Genomic DNA, 12,239 nt, shown 5'->3' with positions numbered 1-12,239 from the left:
CTCGAGAATCTCGGAGAGAGCAGGAACTAAGTCCTTGAGCATGCGCAGATGCTCAAGGCCCAGCGAATAGGAGGACAGATCTTTGGGCACCGGCACCGGCATGTCCTGTGCGTTGGTGCCGGTGCCGTTGCCAGGTGCCAGATGGGGGGTAAGTGATGTGTTCGGGTGGGTGATGGGTACGAGGAGGATGTCGGATTGCGGCGGGGAGGGGGACGTGAGCGGGGGAGTGCCAGATCGTGGGGGGAGGCACTCGTACATTGAGGCAAGCTCAGTTTGTGAGGCGCCGATTTTGCAAATGTTTTGCTCGTTTTGCAAAACACTTGCAAACCGGTGCACTCATAAACCGAGGTACCACTGTATTTGAAACATATTCTATAAAGAAGACACCTACTTTTCTTCATAGAATAAAGACAGTTTCCTAGGTAACTCATAAATGGGCTCTTTTACCTACCTTCCATGTGGATAAAAGTATGTATTGATAGGTATTTGAGTTTGTTTAACCATTGGGGCCTGTTTTATTTGATTGTTGCCGCTATATTTTGTTGTCCATCCACCACCCTACATGCAAATTGCTGCTCTAGAGAGCTTCCAGTCTGCATAATGGTTAAGTAAGTCTTACATGATATCGACAGGATATTATGTGGCTTTGAAGTCTCCTTTTGTTGACTGCTTCTATGTCATTTAAAAAACTTATATTGCTTCATCTGTGCCTTTATGCTCAGTCAGCTGATACACTCGAAACATACTAAGGCAGGTGAATATGCCTTAAAATCACTGGATTCGAGAGATTTAATTACCCGTCTTTTGTAGTTTCAAGCTTTAGAAAGATGAGCCATGTGAATAAGCCCGTCCCTGAAATATGGCCCAGTATTCAAAAGCTTTATGCTTCTAACTTTGAGAGTTATGCTCATTAACTGGTTTCTTTGAAAATTTATTAAGACTGAGTGCCTACAATCATGCTCGCAATTTTACTGAACTCTTCAATGTAGCAACATAAATAGTGTTTAATACATATAACTAAACAGATTTTTTTATTTAAATATACTTTATTTTTACTAAATAACACAAATCTTAACACTATATTATACATTAAACATAAATGAATCCATATTGCACTTCCAGTTACTAAAATCTATATTATCCCACAATATAGTGGAAGAAAACCTGAAGCTTGAACTCAGTCCATTCACAAGCCTTTTCTGATGAAAATAAAGCTGTTCCACATCATAGTCTGGGTGTATTATTCCATTTCTCCAGTATTCTCCAATGTTCCAAAGCATATATTGATTCTTAGACAAAGCTGTTATAATACCTTCTCACTCCAATTCAGACTGTGTCCAGCTAGCCTGACGTAGCACCACATTTCATTATTACAGCATCTTCAGGAGCTGAAACTGTGGCAGGTTTTCAACTTCTACAACATAATTACTTAAATCATTACAGGATCCATTCCCTCTACTAAACATATACCTAACATCATTAATCCAGCAAAATCAATACCATAAAACACAGTTACTTACAGGAACAGCAGCAGATATTCTCATTGATGGTTGACGGCACCGACGGAGCCCCTGTATGGACACTTTAGAGTGAATTGCACTCTAAGAACTTAAAAAGTTCTGGCTAGCCCACACTCTGCATGCGCGAGTGCCTTCCCGCCCGACATAGGCGCGCGGTCCCTCAGTTAAGATAAGCCAGCTAAGAAGCCAACCCGGGGAGGTGGGTGGATTGTGAGAATATCTGCCTGCTGTCCCTGGATAACACCTGTTATGGTAAATAACTGTGCTTTATCCCAAGACAAGCAAGCAGCATATTTTCACTGATAGGTGACCTCCAAGCTAACAGAAATGGGATGGTGGGAGAGTTGACCATTAGAAAACCAAATTTAATAGTACAGAGTGGCCGAAGGGCCCATCCCACCTGGGAGAAGACCCCAGACAGTAGTGAGAAGTGAAGGTATGAACTGAGGACCAGGCAGCAGCTTTACAGAGTTCCTCAAAGATGTAGTTAAAAGGAAAAACAACAAAAGCTGCCAGAACTCGAACTCAGTGGACTGCGACACGATTTCCCCGTGCTAGTCCAGTCTGAGTATAGCTGAACGAAATGTAGGCAATCAGCCAGTTGAAAATCTTTCTCATGAATATAGGATACCCAAACTGGGTCGAATCAAAAGAAATGAAAAGTTAGGGAGAAAATCGCTGCGGCTTTGACTGGTGAATTAAGGAGAACAAAAAACCGCTTACAATCCAAAGTATACAAAGCAAGGGCTCCCCTAGGAGAACTGACTAAGTGAGATGAAAATTGCAGAAGAGACTTTGGACATGTACACAGAACCACCTTGTCATGATGAAAAACTGTTAAGAATGAATCTGCAAGTAATGCATGTAACTCACCGACCCTTCTGGCAGAGGTGAGAGTAATACAGAAAACCACTTTCCAGGCAAGAAACTCAAGTTGAGCTGATGTCATTGTTGCAAATAGTAGCATCAACAAACAGGAAAGAACTACAGGAAGAATACAGATGACAGGAGGAGACTGTAGAGATGGTTTCACAGGGGAAAAAATTCCATTAGAAACCTAGAAACCCAGTAGAAAAGGCTATAGCCCAAAAGACAGGAGGAGGTATGAGGTGTGGTTATACACAGTAAAAAAAAAAAAAAAAAAAACCCTGTCATGAATCTAGAAACCAGAGGATAAGTAGAAAAAGGTTGACCCTTGACTGACAAAGGGAAAAAATGCAATAGCATTGAAAATAAGTCTGAGAGATATAGACTCGAAACTAGAATCAAACAAAAGAAGAAATAAGCCAAGATCAATACCACCGGGTAGGAAGGTGGAACAGGCAGATAAAAAAGACACCAGGAAAAAAGCTGAAATCACTTTTGATATTAGCAAGGTTAAGTGGCTGGTGTCCTGGAGACATCCAGAAATTAACAAACGGGCTGAGAAAGATGTAAATAAAATTGACGCAGCCCAAGGAAAAACTAATTGAGATTAGAATAAATCAAAGATTCCTGAGTCAGAATGTACTGAGGAAGAAAATTAGAAGAAGAAAGGGCTCCCTAAACTGAGTTGAAGAAGAATGGAGAACCCATGTTGCATGAGCCACCATTAAATAAAGAAAAGCATGGTGGGTACATCTCTCTCGAGCTTGAATAAAATTCTCAACAGGAGAAGAAGTGGAGGGAATGCATATAGAAATATGCCCGTCCAATCCAGAAGAAAAATATCTGTTGACAGATGAAGAAGGGAGTAAAGTCTGGAGTAAAAATCTAAAACCTGGGACAACTGGTGATTGTGAGGAGTCGCCAACAAATCCACTTGTAGAGCGCCCCCTTGAGCAAAAATGGACTAGAGAGTTGTGAAAAGGAAAGTCCATGCGGGAGTGTAGAGAATCTTGCTGAAAATGTCTGCTAGGAAATTCAGCTCCTCATGAATAGCAGCAAGAGCAGATAGCAAGATGCAACTCAAGTCCATAAGAGTAGGGCCTCCTGACATAACAAGAGAGAGCCCTAGCCTCCTTGCTCAATTATATGTAGAGCATAACTACTGGATTGACTGTGCAAGGGAGGAGGACTTAATGGACAGAGTAGATGATGAAAAAACCATGAGGGTAAAAACATCACTCAAAAAATTAGGAAATGGATGGGAACAATCCGTTCCCTGGCAATCAAAAGAGCCCGAGGCTACAGATTGCCCGTATGAACCCCCATGCAGAAAAAGATGCAACAGGCATGATGACCATGCAAGGAGGGGACAAATAAAAAAGGGGGGTCTCTGGATAGAAAAGAGGAGATCAACCTTAAGTGAAGTAACTGCAGAGGGAAGATATACGTGCTTTGAGAGACGAGCCCTCGTCTGATACCACTGGAAAACAAAAGACCACTGAGGAGTACAAAAATATAGTCCGACCTGTGGCATAACAGAAACAGGAAAAGCCCTGTTGCTCAAAAGAACCATCATGTGGCTGGCAGGAAAGGATTGAAAAAGAAACAACTGTTGACCCAGACAGATGACAGATTGAAAGTAATCTTAAAGAAGAAACTCTCACAAGAGTGGTGTCAAGGAGTACACCAATGAAACACAGACATGAATTTGGGTATATAAACTGCAAATCTAAAGAAAATGAGATAGTTTGAGAAGGTGTCTGAACCATGTCCAAAGAAAAACAGCCAGGGAAAAACCAGATGTTTAAAAAAAGGAGAAGGCCCTGTAATCGAATAGATGTGGCGCAAAATCGAAGACACCTGGAGAATAAGCTCATGCAGCTCTTCCCGGTAAAAAAATGTGCACGACCAATGCATCCTCACCAACCAGGGTCTCTAAAAACAACCCCGTCCACATCATTTGTCCCCCTCTAGAGCATTTTGCTGAAGCCTGGATATAAGAACATAAGAAGTGCCATCTCTGGAACAGACCATAGGTCCATCAAGTCCGGTAATCTGCACACGCGGAGGCCCTGCCAGGTGTACCCTGGCATAGTTTTAGTCCCCATATCACTCTAAGCTTCTCATAAGGAGATGTGTATCTAGCTTACCCTTACCCATGTCACTTTATGCCACTCATAAGGAGATGCACATCTAACTTACCCTTATTTTAAGTTCTTGTAAACCGTGTCGAGCTCCATACTCATGGAGATGATGCGGTATATAAACTTAAGGTTTAGATTAGATTAGATTAAATCCTAGAATGGTGGATTCCGCAATTATCTCTTCTGGGAGAGCATTCCAGGTGTCTACCACTCGTTGCGTGAAGCAGAACTTCCTGATATTTGTCCTGAACTTGTCTCCCCTTAGCTTCAGTCCATGTCCTCTTGTCCGTGTCACATCGGACATTGTGAATAATTTTTTTTCATGCTCTATTTTGTCGATTCCTTTCAGTATTTTGAAAGCCTCGATCATATCCCCTCGCAGTCTCCTCTTCTCAAGGGAGAACAATCCCAGTCTCTTAAGTCATTCCCCAATTAGTACATCTCCCCAAATTGTAAATCTACTGGAATAGCCCAATCTTCCATGCTGTATCCCATTCCCGAAACTGTAATTCACCAATCTTCTGGTAATCCACCAATCTTCTAGTAATTTCTCCTAGAAATGTCCAGATGTCTCTTTTGTAATCCGCCCAGAACTGCAAGGTACGGGCGGAATAGAAGTCAGTAATGTAATGTAATGTAATGTATTTCAAGTACTCTATGCCCTTTATTAGCTTCGTTGCTCGTCTCTGCACCCTCTCGAGCATTTTTATATCCTTCTTTAGGTATGGAGACCAATGTTGGATGCAGTATTCCAAGTGTGGTCTGACCAACGCTCTATAAAGCAGCATTATTACTTTTTCCGATCTACTCGCAATTCCCTTCTTTATCATGCCTAGAATTCTGTTTGCGTTCTTCGCTGCCGCCACGCATTGCACCAACGGCTTCAACGATTGCACCAACGATTAATATGCTCAGGTCCTTTTCCTGTTCGGTTCTTCCCAGAGTCGCACCTGACATACTATACTTGTGTTCCTTGTTTTTTCTGCCTAAGTGCATCACTTTGCATTTTTCCACATTAAACTTCATCTGCCATTTATCTGCTCATTTCTCCAATCGGCTCAAGTCGCTCTGGAGTTCCTCACTGTCCTTCTGTGAGTTGATTGCCTGGCATAGCTTTGTGTCATCTGCAAGCTTGATGATCCATCCTCTAGGTCGTTGATGAAAATATTAAATAAGATGGGCCCAAGTACCGAGCCCTGGGGCACACCGCTAGTCACTGAACTTTCGGGCATAATGATAGCGGTGGTCAGCAAATTGCTGAGCACCACCAGCTGAACATCGATCCATAGCTTTATTTTATAAAAATCATCTTTGACTCCAAGCTTTCATAATTATGATAACATAGATACAGCAAAAACGATTTTTGTTGTGAATATTTCACCAATTTCAATTGAACAGTTCTTTTTTTTTTAATATCATGTTTATTGAGACAAGAGGCAACCGGCAAACAAGTACAAAGCACTAGGTAACAAAGCAAACAGTGCAGCCAACAAGAGCAAAGTGGCACAAGTAATAAGGTAACTCACAGAAGTACAGAACAAGGGTGCATCAGAACCACATCAAAAGCAAAGTGAAGTGTTAAAACAACTTGCCAGCCATGGACTCCCATCCATTTTAGAGGTAGAGAAAACAACCAGAATCCCCAAACGATTCAAAACAAACTCTCATCACCCAATCGCTATGGCCTCAAACCAGACAAGACACACCCATACACCCCATAGCACAGCCTCACTCGCACATACATCCAGACACGTACATACAGACACACTCTCTCCACCAGGGAACGCCTAACGGGGCCACGTAGGAATGGGGCCCCAGATGACATCCAACGGATATGCGGTCTGAGACAGGCCGCATAAAGGAGGACATGCAGAGAACTGGGAGCCCACCTCCAAGTAAAACAAGAGAAGGAACCAAAAAGAACAAAAGGAACAGCTGGGAAACTATACAATCCATCACATAAAAACATACAACAGCGTTTAAACATTAGTATCCAAGAACTGCTGCCAAAGGGTACAGTAAAATTTCCAGTTGTCCTGTGGATGCGACGAATAGGTGTCCAACTCAAAGTGGGCCTATTGCTTCATCAAGGCTATCCACAGGGTGTATGGGGGATCCTCCTCAGAGATCCAATATTTCAGGACAAGATTTTTCCCCACAAGAATAGCGTGTAAGATGGATTTCTGGGAGGGCGAGTCCAGTCCATGGTGATGGAGGTCTTGGACATCCCCTAATAGCAAAGCAGGTTCATTCCAGGGCATCGTTCTGTGCAGGAGAGCAGCCAGACAGAGTTCCAGTCAGTTTCAGTCAAGCATAAAAGGAATGAAGAAAGGTACTCCTGTGGATTTTACATTTAATACAATTATCGTCTGGCCATAACCCCATGACATGCCCTTGAGCCCATGTAATATAAGAGCGATGCAGAAGTTTGTATTGGGTCTCCTGCAGGGCCACTGCTTTCACATGAAGATAGAGTGTTTGGAAGAGGAGCCTAATATCATGGACATCCTTCTGGAGTTCGTTAGTCCACTCTCTCACTAGAATGGTTAGCACCCCCAATCATTTTGAAAAGTTGGTTCCTATGGTTGGAGCAACTGTTTGGGAGCAACTGGGTGAGAACAGCTGTTTGGGGAAATGGCTATTATTTAAGATAAGTTCTGAAGTTTATATTTTAAATATTTCAATAATAGTGGTTGAATAAGGTGGTGAAAGTGAAAAATGCACAAATGGACTGATGATTATACAGGGTGCTCACAAAAACACTCCTTGATTTTAAATGGTTACAAAATCAAAACTTATTGGAATATGTTTACAAATAAGATGACAGCAAATACAAGTCCCAAAAAGCACGGTTAGCAAGATCTTACACAATCGCAATTAGAAACATAGAAATAGACGACAGATAAAGGCCACGGCCCATCTAATCTGCCCACCCCAATGACCCTCCCCTACCTTTCTCTGTGAATAGATCCCATGTGTCTATGCTGCTGGCCTCAATCACCTGAAGTGGAAGACTATTCCAGCGATCAACCACCCTTTCAGTGAAAAAGAATTTCCTGGTGTCCCCGTGCAGTTTCCTGCCCCTGATTTTCCTCGGATGCCCCCTTGTTGCCACGGGACCCTTGAAAAAGAAGATATCTTCTTCCACCTCGATGCGGCCCGTGAGATACTTGAATATCTTAATCATGTCACCCCTTCCTCTGCGTTCCTCGAGTGAGTACAGCTGCAACTTATCCAGCCGTTCCTCATTGCAAACTTCAGACAATGCAATGTGACAAAATGACCAGGTGTTCCTCAAGTGGCCCCCGAGATCACCAGACATTACTGTTTGTGACTTTTTCCTTTGGGGGTACGTGAAAGACAGAGTGTATGTACCTAGAGAATGACACAGGGACCGTTTACTGCAGGTCACCGCCGTAAATCCACAGGAATGGAGACATTTGCAACTGGTTTACCGCAGGAATGTGGACAAGACCTTTCACCGCCGTGCGGGAATGGGGACAAGACCTTTTACCGCCCCATGGGGGCGGTGAAAAGTCTTACGCCTGTGGTAAAAAAAAATTGCGTCCATGTCAGACTCGGCATTTTCTTCTCAGTTCCTCTTGTGCCTATTTTACCTTCAGGAGCCAGCCAAGCCTTGATGAAGACAGAAGGAACCTAAAACCAAAGCCTGAGACCAATGTGATTTGAAGAATAAAATTACCAGACAACAAAAAGATAAAAAATTAATTTATTTTATATTTTGTGATTAGAATATTTCAGATTTGAAATATGTATTCTGCTAGAGCTGGTATTAGACATAACTAGGTACTGCAAAGTCCAGGCTATGCTTCTTTAGCTTCTAGCTTGCTTAGGGCTCTCTCTCTGACCAGGGGCCAGTTGCCCTAGTTGCACTCCCCTAAAATTATTCTTGCCATGTGTGACTAAAGTATTGTTAGCTTGATTTATCTATGTAGCATTCTGTAGTAATTTGGTTTGTTCAGTTTTCACAATAGGGAAGTGGATATTTGTGAAAGGGAGGGGAGATGGGTTTTGTTGAACCTTGCTCTGTTTTATTTGTGTTTATAAAATGACAATTGTCAGAGGAGAAGCTTCCGTCCACACACACGCAACTGCAGGCAAGCACAGGCAGGCTTCACCGGCATCAGTTTCTTTTCTAAAGCACCGCAAAGGTATGGGAGAGAGAGGGAGGGAGATAGATTTGTCCGGAGGTAGGAAGGGAGGGAAGGGGCCGCGCATGCAACGGTGACCGTGCGCCTTCCCTCCCTTAAGTTTCTTTACACCGCGAAGGTAAGGGGGAGGGAGATTCTTGGGCTGTTGAAGAGTGGCAAGAGAGAAGGGTGGATGCTGCGGGGACAGGGTGGTGAAGGGGACGACGGGGATGGGGACGGGGCAGTGAAGGGGATGGCAAGTTTGGGGACGGGGCAGAGAAGGGAACGGTGGGGACGGGGCGGTAAAGGGGATGGTAGTCCAGTGACGGGGCAGTGATGGGGACAGATTTTTTCCCCGTGTCATTCTCTATATGTACCACCACTACCCGCAACTATGGATGATTTGCAGGAATGCACCATTGAAGCTATAAACACAGTCACATCAGATATGCTTCAGAGTCTGGTCTGAGCTCGATTATTGCATCTATGTTTGCCAAGTAACAGGTGGGGTGCACATCGAGTGTATGTAATCAACAGATACCATTTAAAACTTTATGAGCTGATGAAACTGTAGCCTCAAAGGTGAAAGAATATTCCAATAAATTTTGGTTTAGTAACCATTTAAAATCAAGGAGTGTTTTTGTGGGCACCCTGTACAGAAAGAATCAGTCACAAACTGAATATTTACTTTATGTTTGTTGTAGTTGTCTGAGTCTTACTGCATCTGGGTAGGTAGAGCTGAAGTTTCAACCACAGCATGATGGCTGAAATGTTGGTTCTACCTACCCAGATGCAGCGTGACCTGGACAACTACAACAATCATATAACAGCCGCAGAAGCCTAAGAAAGTATTTACATTATGTGACTTTATATTCTTCCCATTCTTTTTATGATCCAGCATATAAAAAAAATTAGAAATTAAGGTATTTCATTGTCAAGAGCTCAATTAACATAAGAACATAAGCAGTGTCTCTGCTGGGTCAGACCAGAGGCCCTAACCCTAACCCTGCCCAGCAGTTTGCTCACGCGGCGGCCCATCAGGTCCAGGACCTTTATATTAATCCTCTATCTATACCCTTCTATCCCCTTTCCTTTAGGAAATTATCCAATCCCTTCTTGAACCCCAATACCGTACTCTGTCCTATCACACCCTCTGGAAGCGCATTCCAGGTGTCCACCACCCTCTGGGTGAAGAACTTCCTAGCATTGGTTCTGAATCTGTCCCCTCTTAATTTTTCTGAATGCCCTCTCGTTCTTGTAGTTTTCGAAAGTTTGAAGAATCTGTCCCTCTCCACTTTCTCTATGCCCTTCATGATCTTGTAGGTCTCTATCATGTCCCCTCTAAGTCTCCACTTTTCCAAGGAAAAGAGCTCCAGTTTCTCTAATCTTTCAGCATATGAAAGGTTTTCCATACCTTTTATCAATCGTCTCGCTCTTTTCTGAGCCCTCTTGAGTATCGCCATATTCTTCTTAAGGTACGGCGACCAATACTGAACGCAGTACTCCAGATGCGGGCGCACCATCGCCCGATACAGTGGCAGGATAACTTCTTTCGTTCTGGTTGTAATACCTTTCTTGATTATACCTAGCATTCTATTCGCCTTCTTAGAGGCCGCTGCGCACTGTGCCGATGCCTTCATTGTCTTGTCCACTATTACCCCCAGGTCCTTTTCTAGGGTACTTTCACCCATTACCAGCCCTCCCATCGTATAGCTGTACTTCGGGTTTCTGTTTCCTACATGCAAGACTTCATTTCTCTATATTAAACTTCATCTGCCATCTCGTCGCCCACTCCCCTAGTTTGTTCAGGTCCCTTTGTAAATCTTCACAGTCCTCTTTAGTCCTAACTCCACTAAATAGTTTGGTGTCGTCTGCGAATTTTATTACTTCACACTTCGTCCCTGTTTCTAGATCATTTATAAATACATTGAACAGCAGCAGTCCAAGTACCGACCTCTGCGGAACACCACTCATGACCCTCCTCCAGTCAGAGTAGTGGCCCTTCACTCCTACCCTTTGCTTTCTACCCGCCAACCAATTTTTGATCCATCTATGTACGTCTCCTTTCACCCCATGGTTATTCAGTTTCCATAGTAGGCATTCATGGGGTACCTTGTCAAAGGCTTTTTGGAAATTAAGTATACGATGTCTAAGGGGGCCCCTTTGTCCATTTGTTTGTTTATTCCTTCGAAGAAGTGCAATAAGTTCGTTAAGCACGATCTTCCCTTGCAGAAGCCATGTTGGCTTGTTTTCATCAGTTTATTCTTTTCTAGATGCTCATCGATGCTGTCTTTTATCAGCGCTTCTGCTATCTTCCCCGGAACCAAAGTCAAACATACTGGTCTGTAATTCCCCGGGTCACCTCTCGATCCTTTTTTAAAGATGGGCGTAACATTAACTATTTTCCAATCCTCCGGGATCACGCCTATTTTCAGAGATAGATTACAAACCTGCTGTAGTAGTTCCGCTATTTCCTCCTTTAGTCCGGGCCCAGAGATTTGTCAGTTTTTAATCTATCTATCTGCTTGTGTACGTCTTCAAGGCTTACCTCCATGGATGTTAATTTTTCTGCTTGATCTCCTTTAAAGATTTTTTCAGGTTCCATCACGTTGGATGTGTCCTCCTTTGTAAATACTGACGAAAAGAACATGTTTAGTCTTTCCGCCACTTCTTTTTCCTCCTTCAACACTCCTTTCCTTGAACGAGTCTTTATTAAATTAGCACAAATCCAGTAAGAAGCACAGATGTAAAAGTTTGCATGTAAGCTACAATCAAACACATCTATTTTATAAAGTATCCCCCAAATTCTGTATATGGTGCCTTAAGTTGTTCATACAAATTGGTGCACACAGCCAATCTGTGTGCACAACTTAATTGTATAACAAGCCTAATTGGTGCCAATAATTGGCAATTAACACCTCATAATTGACACTAATTAGAAGTTACATACACAATTTGGTAGGCGTGGAGGGGCATTTTCAATAGCACGTCTAAGGCCCAGATTCACTAAGGGCACGGATTGGATCCAATCCGATCCATGTCCGTGGGGCTGATTCATGAATTGTCCTCATGCAAATGTGGGCGATCAGAATCACCCCCCCCAACCAACCACCCGGATTGCTCTGTAGAGATTGGTCTGCGCATGCATTGAAGAGTAGTGACCTTTTTTTTTTTAACTTTACTTTTAACTTTTTAGCGAGCCCAGCGAGCCGATGGTTTTGAGAATGCCCATTATCATTGTGCAAAAAAGCAAAAGATAAAATAGTGAAAAGCACAGTTAATTACTATAACAGTTGTTATCCACAGACAGCATGCAGATATTCTCACATGTGGGTGACATCATCCACGGATCCACATCACGGACAGTAAATAGTGCATTGTCACTTTAAGAAATTAAAATATTTCATACTGCCCGCTACCACACATACGCGAGTGCCTTTCCAACTGTCAAAGACACGCAAAACCCCAGTTCTGTAAACAAACTAAGAAGTCTACCAGGGGAGGTGGGAGGAATGTGAGAATATCTGTCTGCTGTCTCCAGATAACACCTCTTATGG

At 43.0% G+C, this 12,239-nt stretch overlaps 1 protein-coding gene across 2 annotated transcripts in view; it reads right to left on the bottom strand.

The window, feature by feature from the left end:
• Positions 1 to 12,239, bottom strand: part of SLC15A1 (solute carrier family 15 member 1) — a 307,479-nt gene that overhangs the window by 190,021 nt on the left and 105,219 nt on the right. The window lies entirely within an intron of this gene.

Source organism: Geotrypetes seraphini, chromosome 6, assembly GCF_902459505.1.
Source record: "Geotrypetes seraphini chromosome 6, aGeoSer1.1, whole genome shotgun sequence".
NCBI lineage: Eukaryota > Metazoa > Chordata > Amphibia > Gymnophiona > Dermophiidae > Geotrypetes > Geotrypetes seraphini.
Note: the sequence above shows the minus strand (reverse complement) of the source record. Positions and strands in the feature narration are given on the sequence as shown.